A 13,240-nucleotide genomic window follows, 5' to 3' on the forward strand; every position below is an offset into this window, starting at 1 on the left:
TCAAATCTCCCAAAGCAACCCAAAATTCCAACGTCCAAACATTCTCTCCCAACTTCATGTGTGGCCCACTTTTCCCACCATCTCATCTCCCATCTCAATCATCCATTCATCATCAACCACCATTAAAAGTAAAGGCAAGGAGCTAAGGAGGCTAAGGGACCAAGAAGAAGACCAATAGGTGGGTGATCCACTGTTAATTTTTTTCTTTAAGGGACCCACTTATGATAGGACCCACTTGATGTATGTGTTTGTGATTAAAGAGGGGCCCATAGTGGCGGGGTCCCTCCACTCCACCGATCTCTCTCTATTTCTCTCACTCACTCTCTCTCTCCCTCTTTTCATTATAATGGTGTGGATCCCACCAATATGTGTTATATCTACCCCGTCCATCAACATCAGACGGTGTGGCCCACCCTATTGCAAGTGATGATCCACACCATCCAATGTTTAGATGGACCCAATACACCCTTCCTTCTACATATTATATTTTATATAATATATATGTGGTATATATAATATAATATATATATTGTATATATATAATATAAGATATATATTATATATGTATATACATGTAGGTGGGCCATGTTCATGTGGGACCCACCTTGATGACACGTGGGCCACCGACACGTGGAATCCACCATGATGATTGTGTTATATCCATGCTGTCCAGCGTCCAGGAGACGCTGGACAGGGAGTGGCTATCATGGAGTGCATGTACAGACATGGGTGTGTACTTACAAGCTAACAAAAAATATAAAAAAAAAAGTACTTTTGGGGTGGGCCACTCATGTAAGCCCCACCTTGATGTATGTATATAATCCACGCCGTCCATTTTGTTTCTCTGCCCGTTTTAGGCGTTGAGCCAAATTTTGGGACCAATCAGATTCTCGGGCGGGCCATACCATAGGAAATAGCGGTAATATTGTTAAAACCCACCTTGAATCTTCTATTCGCCAAGAATACGTCGCATATTGGTCTCATTTGGTCGATCATGAATAGCAGAATCCAGTGGTTGGGTTGGACTTTTCGTATGCAGGCCCCACCTAGGAAAATCTGTAGAAATACAGATTTAAAAAAAAAAAACAAAGAAAGAGATAGCAGCAGCTGCCGCCACTGCTACCAAACGTCAGAGGACGCTAGCAGTGTCCTGCTGCCTGACGCCGGAGGCAGCCGTGGGCCCCACTGTGATGTTTGTATGACTTCCACGCCGTTCATTGGTTGACCCCCCTCCCTGGCTGTGGGCCACCCAAAAATCAGCCATATTCAAAGCTCAGGTGGCCCACGTCTCAGAAACCAGTAGGGAATGGACATCTGCCATTGAAACTCTTCTGAGCCTCTAAAAGTTTTAGACCATGTGAAATTTGATTTTTTTTCTCTTCATTCAGGTCCCTGTGACCTTATTATCAGATTGGATGGTAAGTAAACATTATGGTGGGCCCCATGTGGGACCCACTTGTACATGCAGGATTGGCTGGTGCATCTCACAGCAACTATTCAGTTGTTGTTTGACATCACCAGGCTCTGTGGACCCATTGTATGTGTTGCATCTGATGATGGAAATCCACCTAGGGCAGTGACATCATCAGGTACTGTGGACCCTACCATGATGTATGGTTTCATTCACGCCGTCCCTGGTAAGGACGATGGATCCTCCCATGATACATGTGTTGTATCCTAGTTGTCCATCCATTTGGCAAGATTGTCTCAAGGCTTGAGACAAAAAAAAAATAGACAGATCCATCTATCAAATGGACCAAACTACATGAAGCAGTGAATTGGACGCCCACCAGTGAAACCCCTTTTGGGATTACAGGAGTTTTGAACCCATATGAGATTTGTTTTCCTCTAAATCCAGATCTTTACGACCTTATGAACAGTATGGATGGAAAATAAATACTATGGTGGACCCACTAAAAATTTAACTATGGAAATCATTATCACCACTGTCATATGTGGTATGGTCCAGATGATCTTTTGGATATGATTCATTTTTGTATGCTTTAAATGATCTCTATCAATGGATAAATGGTGTGTTGGACTCGGCCCATTGACTTGGCCCATTGACTCAGCCCATTTGATTTATATAAGGCCCGTTATTGAGGCCCATCTTGATGTAATTATGGCCCACCCACTAAGGCCCACTTGAGATATATGAGTCCATGGTTTGAGGCTTATTTGATGTATTTGGGCCCTTGGGTCAAGGCTCAACAAGATCTATATAAGACCCATTGAAATGTGTGATTCATGGCAGGCCGTGCCTTGGGAGCAATGATGGTTTGATGTCCACATTGTAAGGATGATGTTGGTTAAATGTTTGCATTGTCACTCGCTCCCTAGGGCCCATTAATAGGCCCATACCTATAGCATACAGGCCATCTAGGCCCATCTTCATTTTGATCTGAGCCGATCACCACATAACATGTATAGTATAGATCCATGATTCATGATCATACGCATCATATGATGCCTGATACGAGAAGTGACTGATCATAGCATATGCCTTCGGGAAGATTGTTTATGGGTTCCCTGACAGGAGGAGTTACCCCACATGAGCACTGGATACGCGCACGAATGTTGCATCTAATAGTATGATTCATGCACTTGCATTAGTGTGATTGTGATTACTGTATGCCCTAGTGACATCAGGGTCATAGCCTCCACAAACACATCGTGGGTGGCTGGATTGGATACCGAAAATATTGTTACTAAGCATCGAGGCGCCATAAATGTCCCTAGGTGAAAATTTCTAAACCCGATGGTACCAGAGGATGACTCCAACATTGAGACCGAGTGGATATATGAGTGCACGAGGGCCAAATACCAGGACACCATGTCTCCCACTATGTCGTGGTCGGTTGGAAAGGGGTGTGGCCTTACTCTCCCGAGGGTAAAGGGCAATACTAGGCTGAGTTTAACCAGCTCATTAATGGGTCTGCTATCGACATGCCGGATAGGTATTGGTAGACTATTGGCCAGGCGGATAGTGAGGTTTCTTACGCTCACATGGACTGTGCAGCTAGGAGAGCGGCAGTGCCACTTGGAGTGTACTAAACCCCGATGATTATCTAAAATGAGAACTGTACTGATATATGATGAGGATTGACATGCTTGAGTTGCATCTTGCATTGCATGGTCATGTTATGGCCGATAGCATTCATATCTTGCACCGCATAGCCTTGGTACGGTTGATTGCATTCATGTACTCACACTATGATTCCACATTACTCTGACCTTGCATTCTGAGCATGCTTATATTGTGCACACACTTACACCAACCTCTAAACTTTTTATAATCTTATGCACGGTCGATACGTGCAGGTGACGTCAGGACGCAGCCGTAGCCTCGTCAGAGTTGGAGCGTGCAGTCGAGCTTTTGAGTTTCTGTTATTATCATCATCTTGTATTTCCTTTCAGATGCATTGTGCTTAAAAGTTTTTTATCATGGTCAATTTTGTGATGGTGTTCTTGTGGTTATTGTTCGTGGGTTATACTTGTGGTTATGCTTATACTGAATCAAAATCATGCTTGAAATTCTCCTTGTAGGATCTCAGGATCGGAACCTGGTGTGTAGATGCCGGGAGCTGAGCATGGGGTGCTACGGAGGATGTTGGCGCCAGATTCGGCAATTAAAAATTTTGTGAGCCCGGTTTTCGAGTTTGGGGCGTGACAGAAGTTGCCTCTTGAGGCTAGGCCTATTGCAGTAGCAGGGCTAGTTTTGGCCCATAAGTTGTCTTATCCATGGCCATCCTCTAGTCCTACTTAATAATCATTTTGTGCTCATACCTTGACCCTGTTTAAATTCTATTCAAAGGACTCTCCCTTTAAGCTTGTTTATGGGCTCCTTTCGTTGATCTCAACCACCTATTCAGTTTATCAATGAGTGTTCTATATGGTTCATTCACTAGATGAATAGTTAAACATTTTGACCTTTTATCATGAGGACACTTAAAGAATTTGATCCGTGCAATCCACTTTATGGACTCTAATAAGGACCTGAATGTCCATCTGATTTAGGTAAACGTTCTATCCATATTATCATCCTGTGAATGTTAAGGGCCATGTAAGTGCTATGGTGTCATGCTCCTTTGATTGTCAAATTTTGTTGTGCCAAAAACTCTATCTGTGTCTTGTGTTTGTATGTTGATATATATATGATCAAGACACTGCATCACAATGGTTCAAGACATGTACAATGCTCTACTTCAAGAAATGTGAAGTCATGTACTTTAAGCATCAATGTTCATAGTTACATCGATAAGAAAAGTACATTTCAAGACTCAAGTACAACTAAATATGAAGTTTAAGTTCAAGCTTTCAAAGATCTCAAGATCAAGCTATATCAAGATAGAGATCTCAAGCTTCATAAGGTTCAAAGGTCAACCTACATCTGAAAGGATGAAGTTCAATGTTCATACTTCATATCCCAGGTATGATAAACATTAGATTGACCTTAGGGTAGGTCATTTTATATACATAATTCAAAATGAATCTATTTATATGAATTGGTCTGTTCTAAGACTAGTCCTGGACCTTGTTCGACTAGTCCTAGCACTGGTTCGACCAGTCCAAGAAATTTCACAACCAATCTTAAGTTGTTGAAGATTTTTAGAATTTTTGGGTTACTCTACGACCAGTCCTGGAGACTGTTCGACTGGTCGTAGGGAGGTCACGACTTGACCTTCGACCAGTCCTAGAACTACGACTCAAACTCCAGCAACCAAGCCTGGTTGTCTATGACCAGTCATGGGTCTGTTACGACTGGTCGTAGGGGTCCATGACCAGTCGTAGACTCCCTAAGACCAGTCCTAGAACGGTTTTCAAAGATCGCGCTTAAAAATTTAAAATGTCGTTAAAGCTACGACTAGTCGAAGGGCTCCTAAGACCAGTCGTAGACGTGATCTTTTCATCTATAAATTGAACATGAATTTCAGAGTTTTTCATCGATTAATTTCAAGTAAATTCAAGCCTCCACTCTGAGATAAGTTTGCTCATTTTAAGCTATGCTGTGCATATTTAATATTTTTTTTGTTAGCTTTTCTTATTTGATTTTATTCCTATATTCCAATCTTATTTGAAAAGAGGAATTGCTATATTCCTTCTTCTTGGAATCAAGATCAAATAGAGCTACACCCATTTGATTTAATTTAAAATCAATTAGAACTTATAACCATTGTAAAGTGAATATTGGACATTGAACGTTGATTCAAATATCTACTTCGATTGGTTCTACCAGGCTACTACAAAAAGGAGAAATTCAGGTATTTTACTTTTATATAATTTACATTCTTTTGGTTTCTTTTGAGATTGAGCCAGAAAAATCTCATTGTGTCGTTATTTGAGGAGATCTAGAAAACTCAGATAGTATGGGTTTTTAGATTGTGTAAGCCCAAGTTAAAAAGACACAATTGTGAAGGTTTTAGGTGAACCTGTGAAACCTATTTTGTTAGTGAACTCTAATATCCCCTATGTGAGGATATTAAGAGTGGAGTAGCATTCTGTGCAGCTGTTATTGAACAGTTGGTGTACACACAGGTGAACTACTATAATTCTTTGTCTTATGGTTTGAATGCTTGCTTAAGTTTTATATCTCTTACCATTCAGATTTATGGAATGTATGTGTGGATGTGAATGTTGTAAAATTTACATTTCAAGCATAGTGGGAATGTTGTAATAATTTAGATTTAAATTCCTGCAATTTATTTCAATTCCTTGTTATTTATTTATTCCTCTCCGATTTAAGTTTTTAATACAAAGAACGTTTTAGAAATAAGGTTGACCTGTCATAAACCCTTAGTTTTTATGGTGTAAGGTTGTCCTTAGAACTGAATTTGTATCAACCTCTCAATCCTTGTTTATTGAGGTTGTTTTTATTTCAGCACTCTGAATTAATTTATTCTAATAAGGACCTGAATGTCCATCTGATTTAGGTAAACGTTCTATCCAGATTGTCATCCTGTGAATGTTAAGGGCCAAACATGCATTGCTCATTGATGACGATCATATCATATAGAGTCTTGATTCGGCTTAATTGTGTGTCCATTACCCATCTATTTGGAGTTGATGTAGATCATTGGAGCGAGGAAGGTGAAACCTACCCATCTGTTTCTCTTTAAGGCTCCTCATTTTCCTAAAGATCAATATCAACTACCTTGTGGGCCAAATCAAACTGATTTATAAAGTTAATCCATTGAGGGTAGGATAAAAATCACAATCCTAAGTCCAAATGTCAAAATTTGTGGGATTGAATCCGATTGTGTTAGCCACCATATTGACCTCAATCGGTGAAAATTTTCACGAATCAGGACATGTAATATTAGGAATTCAGCTAAAAGGATTTCATACAATCGCGTTCACGTTTCATGCGAACGATGATGAAAACACAGACGATCACCATTTGGCAGGAGCATGGACGGGGTGGAGTAAATGATGCTTATAATGTAAAACTGACAGACTTATCTTACCCCCAGGTGTTGAGTGTCTCAGATTTACATAATTGGCATTGCTCAGCTTCATGTTCATAAGAGTCACTTGTATATTACCACTATGTCCCACAGGAGGAGTGATGATGATGTAACCGATTCTCAACAGGATCGAATGTTTAGGCTCATCTTCATTTGCATAGTTCATTTGAAAGCCCCAATAAATTAAATTGATAAATTTGCCTAATATTTGGTTTTATTCATGAATTGTTCTATGTAAACAATCTGCTAATGTGAGCATATTTTGCAACTAGTTAAAATTCCAACTTAAACACATCAAGTTCCCATCCTAACCGACTTTGATTATGTTCAACGAATAGAGGCCATATAGACAGTCCCAGGATGCTTATATTTGGAGATTACTCCAGAAAAAATTCTGAACCATCCAAATCCTTTGAAAACAGTCAAAATATTGATCTTGTAACCTTAGGACATATACCTGGACATAATGGAAACAGAAAAAGAAAATATGGTTCTAATAAGGGATCCTCATGACCTCATGGTCCTCTGAGTACTCCAGTTGAAAACCAACCTGGGAATGGATCAACCCACAAGCGGGCCAAAGGTAATAATTGCTTCTTTTACAAGAAGTTAGGCCATCAAAAGAATGACTACATAAATTATAAGCCATATCTCATAAAGAATGGTAATAATTATGTTCTAGTCTGTTTTGAATCTAATCTAACTGATATGTCGGTGAATTCTTGGTGGAAAGATTCGGGAACCACTATTCATATATATACTTTTATACAGGACTTACTACATACCAGACCACCAATTGTTGTAAAACGCTCAGTATATGTAGGAATGGTGTTAAAGTCAACGTAGAGGTAATTAGAGTCTATAGGCTTAGGTTAGAGTCTGTTTATTTATTGAATTTGGTATATACATTTTGTGTGCATTTTATAAGGCACAATCTAGTCTTTATTTCTCATTCGGATAAATTGGGATATTCATTCCAATTTGAGAAGAAAGGATTCAGTATCTACCTTAATTTGATTAAAGTTGGAACCGACTTTATGGTGAACAAACTATCTAACTAGACTTGATTGCCTCACATGTGTATAATGTTAATGACTTATATGGAAATAAGACAGGATCTAAACGCAGACTATATTGTACTGAGAATTCCTCCATGTTGTGGCACAGGCGATTGTGTCATATATCTTTTGAGAGATTGGACAGGCTTATGCGAGAAGGGATTTTTCATTATCCAGACTTTTCCGACTATAAAGTGTGCATTGATTGCATAAAAGGAAAACAAATCAGAACCAGAGAGAAAAGGTGCAACAAGGAGTGTAGGACTCTTATAGGTGATACATACGAACATTTGTGGACCATTCCCTATGGTATCCTGGAGTGGACATAAATATTTTATTACCTTCATAGATGACTATTCTCGTTTCGGGAACCTTTACCTTGTCAGCGAAAAAAATAAATCAAATGCCCTGGATGCTTTTAAAATCTATAAGGTTGAAGTTGAAAATTAACTCAATAAAAGGATTAAAGTTGTCAGATGTCATGTCCTAAACTTGAAAATCAGGCTCACAAAATTTTCGATCGCGAATCCGGTACCGACAGCCTCCATAGTACCCCATTCTTGGCTCCCAACGCCCATACGCCAGATTTCAATCATGGGATCTTACAAGGAGGATTTTTTAACATACATTTATCTCATAAGAAGCATAACCACAAGTTTACCCAAATCACAAAGGCAAAATCGTCATCACATATCCAATAATATATATATATATATATAAAATTAAAAAACTCGAGTACAATACATGAAGAGAAAATACAAGATAAATGTCAAAAGCTCTGGAAGCTCTTCCACATGCTCCTACCTCAGCTCGACTGTGTCCTATTATGACCTGCACGCATCTATCATGCATAAGCTTATAGAAAGGTTAGAGGGTGGTGTATGTGTGTGCGAAAGATAAGTGTCAAGCACACAAATATTAGCGTAAGCGAAATACATGCATGGTTATTGTAACTACTATGTTTTCTAGCTCCTATGATTGTCAAATTTTGTAGTGCCAAAACCTCTTGGAATCTCTGTCTTGTGTAGCTCATCTAAATATTCAAGATCATGCATCTCATGTACAAGAACAAAGGTCTTTACGTCAAGATTATATGTAAGATCAAGAGATATACAAGTTCAAGTTCAAAGTCAACACCAAGTGTTAGTTCAATCTTTTGATCTTCAATAATTAAAGGTTTTAAAGCTTCATCCATGTCAAGTCAAAGTTCTTTACTTTGGTACTTAAAGCTCAATATGAAATACAAGTTAAGTATATCAAATTCAAGCTTCAAAAAGTTACAAGTTCAAGCTTTAATACACTTCAAGATGTCATGCTTCATAAAATTCAATGTTCATATATCACTTATAAGGTATGAATGACCCTAGATTGACCATAGGTTGGGTCATATTGATTACAGACTTTAATTGGGTCACTTTATGGGTGTATAGACTGTTTTCTCGACTAGTCTTAGCCTACGTTCGACTAGTCCTAGTACTGGCTCGACCAGTCTAAGAATTTCCTCGACTAGTCCAAGATTTGTTACTTTTTTTTGGAATTTTCTATTAAATCTTCGACCAGTCCTGGAGACTGCTCGACAAGTCGAGCAGGCTCGAATCAAAGTCCAGAAACTAAATTGGGTCCCACATGACCAATCGAGCAGGCCACTCGACCAGTCATGTATGTCACTGGACCGGTCGTGAAACAGCCTTATTTTATCGCGCCTGAATTTTCAAAAGTTTGTTGGTCCTTCAACCAGTCGAACCGACCTCTGGGCGAGTCGAGTGAACAGTTTCTGCACTTATAAATGGAGCACGATTTTCAAAAGTTTTTTATTCAATTCAAGCAAAATCAAGACACCACTCTGAGAGATAAGTTAATGATATGCTTAAGCTATTTAGTGCTCAATTTAATATTCTCTTTAATTAGCATTTTGTATTTGATTTTGTATTTTACATTCCAATCTTATTTGAAGAAGGAATTTTTGTTTTCCCCTTTCTTGGAATCAAAATCAAATCAAGCTAGCCCAAAGTGATTTAATCTAAAACTCATTTAAAAATTAGAACCTTTTCATAAGTGAGTGTATGCATTGAAGATCAACAATGAACTTTTACTCTGAATCAGTTCTACTGGGCTGCATCAAAGGAGAATATCTAGATAAGAGTTTTACAGTTTTATAAATCTCCTTGGTTTGTTGGAGATTGTACTAGAAAAATCTCTTTCTTTTGGTTTGTCTTAGGTGATCCAGAAAACTCATGGTGTGGGGTTTTTTAATTGTGTAAGCCCACTTGAAAGACACAATTGTGAAGGTTTTAGGTGAACCTTGAAAAACCTATTACATAGTAAATGCTAATATCCACTATGTGAGGATATTAGGAGTGGAGTAGTTGTGTGGCTGTTTTTCTAAACAGTTGGTGTACACACAAGCGAACCACTATAATTTCTGGTTTTGTGGTGGATGATTGATTGTGGCATTGTGTGAATGTTGTAATTTCCTTTTATGCAATTGTGGAAGAATGTTGTAATTTCTTTTTATGCAAGTGTGGGAATGTTCTAATAACTTAGTTTATTTCATTTCCTATTTCCTTTGCCTCTTTATTGGTTTGGGTTTTTGATACTTACAAACATTCTAGTAAGGTTGACCTACCATAAGCCTTTACCTTTTAGTGTTAGGTTGTCCTTAGAACTAAGTTTGTATCAACCTCTCAAGATAAGTTCATTTGAGGTTGCTATTTTCTAGTGCTTCTTGATCATTTGATTGTGTTATCATTATTTATATTCCGCATTTATTTTCTAATTTGACATAGTTCTATTCACCCCCCTCCCTCCTCTAGGACTCTTAGTACGACCTTTTCAAGTGGTATCAAAGCATAATAGCTCTTTGTTATCTTTATTATTTGGATTAAATTCCTGAGCTAAACGATCTGAGCTTTTTAAGGTGTCAAATTTTGATAGCCTTTTAGTCACTAGGCCTTCACCATTTGATGGCTCCAATTATGCCTACTGGAAAGCTAGAAGGAGGATTTTCTTAAAATCCATGGATGAAAGTGTGTGGCAAGCCACAATGACCAAATGGAACCCTCCTACCACTGAAGCAACTGGTACTGATGGATTTAAAATGATGAAAGTCACATCTTACTTCACTTGGACTAATCTTCAAAAAATGAGAGTAGTGCCAATGCAAAGGCTCTAAATGCAATTACTTGTACACTATCACCGGATGAATTCAAGAGAATTATATCCTGTGATACTGCAAAGCAAGCCTAGGATATTTTAGAAATGACACACGAGGGTACATCAATTGTCAAGAAATCTAAAGTCCAAATCCTCACAACCAAATTTGAGGAAATACGTATGAAAGAAAGTGAAACTATCATGGACTTCTATACAAGATTGAATGACATTGTTAACTCTATGTGGGGTCTTGGTGATAGAATCCCAAAAAGTAAAGTCTGTGCAAAGATATTATGGTCACTCCCTGAACAGATCAATTCAAAGGTGACCGCGAACCAGGAACTTTGTGATACGGATAATATGAGAGTAGAGGAATTGGTTAGTTCCTTACAGACTTATGAGTTAAACTTTAAAGCTCTTAAAGGTAAGTCTATCGCCCTTAAGTTTCCTAAAAATATTTCTCAAGAAAATAGTAATTCTGATTTAGAAACTTCTGAAGATGATATGGCCCTTTTAGCTAAAAAATTCTATAAGATTTTCAAAAGTAAAAAGAGGGTTGATTTGCAAAAACCTAATGAAAAGAAGAGATCTAGATTTAAAACTTGAAAATCTTTAAAAGCCAGCCAATGTTAAAACTGTCATGAATATGGGCATCTAGCAAAAAAAGTCCTAAAATGTACAAACTGAAAAAGAAAGGTATGTTGACTACATGGGATGAATCTTCCTGCTCTGAAGCTTCTTCTGAGTCAGAAGATTCTGAAATCGAGTCGGCTAATGAAGTTAAAGCCCTAATGACTCTACCCAAGTTTACTTTTTCAGATAATATGATACAACTAGTAAAGAAAATCTGAATAGTGATCATAAAAATGAAGAAGATCGTTAAGATGCTTATAATGCCCTATACAAGGAAAGTTGCAAAATTGCTATAAAACTAAAACTTGAAAAGGAAAAGTTTTCAAAACTTAAAGAAAATTTTGATAATCTAGTCTTAGAAAAATCACACATTTCAGATTGTTTTGAAAAAACTAAATGTGATTTAGATTTCAAAACCTCCCTTGTTGAAAACCTAAACTATGAAAATGAAAAACTAAAACTAGAAGTCTCTTCGCTTTTAAGTTTGAAGGACACGTGGAGTATGCCCAATGTGATCCTAAATTAGAAAAACTTTTATTTGGATTTAGAAAATGTGGTGATCGATTCGGATTGGGCTACGATAAAACTATTCCTCCTAAACATAAGAATACTCCACCCAAATTTGTGAAAGGGGAGTCTTATAAGTCAAAAGAGAAAAGTCTGAATCAAAATTATTCTCAAAAGACTAAAACTTTTCAAACTGCAAAACCTAAAAGCTACCATATCAACTATAAAAATCCAAATCGTAATCCATTAGCTGAGAAAATTGTAGACTTGCTTAAGGAGATCTTAAAATCTAACTCAGTGGGTCGAACATATAACTACTACAAACATAAGAAGACCAGCTACACTCCTAAACCCAAAACTGTAATGAAATGGGTTCCTAAGGTTACGTGTTTGGTTGCCCATACTACTTTTAAAGCTTCGAGCCATTCAAAGTGGTACCTAGATAGTGGATACTCTAGACACATGACAGGTTACAAGGGTCTGTTCACTAATCTTAAAGATATGACTGACGGTTCAGTCACATTCGGTATTGGTAGCAACTGCAGAATTGTTGGCCAAGGTATGGTTCAACTCTTTAACCTCTCTCTATTTGAAAATGATTTATATGTAGAAGGATTAACACAACTTATTAAGCATCTCTCAAATATGTGATAATAATCATAGTGTAAAATTTACTAACCAAGGTTGTGAAATTCTAAATAGAAATGGTTCTGTAATATTAACTGGTCGCAGAACTTCTGAAAAATGCTATATTGTTTATGATTCTAACTCATCTAATCTATCTTGCTACATGGTCCATACCGATGAGACCAAATTATGGCATAAGCGCCTCGAATATGTACACTACCGCAACTTGTATAGATTGAGCAAAAGAGAGTTGGTAAGAGGTTTACCCAAAATGCAGAACGTTGACAAAATATGTGGTGAATGCCAGATTGGCAAATAAATCAGGAGTACTCGCAAAAAGGTGAACTCCAATGCCATATCTAAACCACTCGAACTTCTCCGCATGGATCTCATTGGACCAACTAGAACAGAGAGTCGAGGTGGCAAGAAGTACATTATGGTAATTATTGATGACTTTACCAGGTTTACATGGGTAGTCTTCTTGAGAAACAAATCAGAAACTCTCGATGAAGTAAAAAAGGATACTTAAATGTATCTAAACGGAAGGATCTCAAGTTTCTAAGATCCGTAGTGATCATGGATCAGAATTTAAAAGTAGCGGTTTTGAGAATTTTTGTTGTGATCAGGGAATATCACATGAATTCTCTACGCCTAAAATACCCCAACAAAATGGTATAGTAGAAAGAAAAAATAGAGTGCTTCAAAAAATGGCAAACGTAATGTTAAATAGTATGAAGCTCCCTAAAAATCTTTGGGCAGAAGCCGTAAATATTGCTTGTTATATAACCGGCTAATGTA

The sequence above is a fragment of the Magnolia sinica genome, chromosome 7 (assembly GCF_029962835.1).
Source record: "Magnolia sinica isolate HGM2019 chromosome 7, MsV1, whole genome shotgun sequence".
Lineage (NCBI taxonomy): Eukaryota > Viridiplantae > Streptophyta > Magnoliopsida > Magnoliales > Magnoliaceae > Magnolia > Magnolia sinica.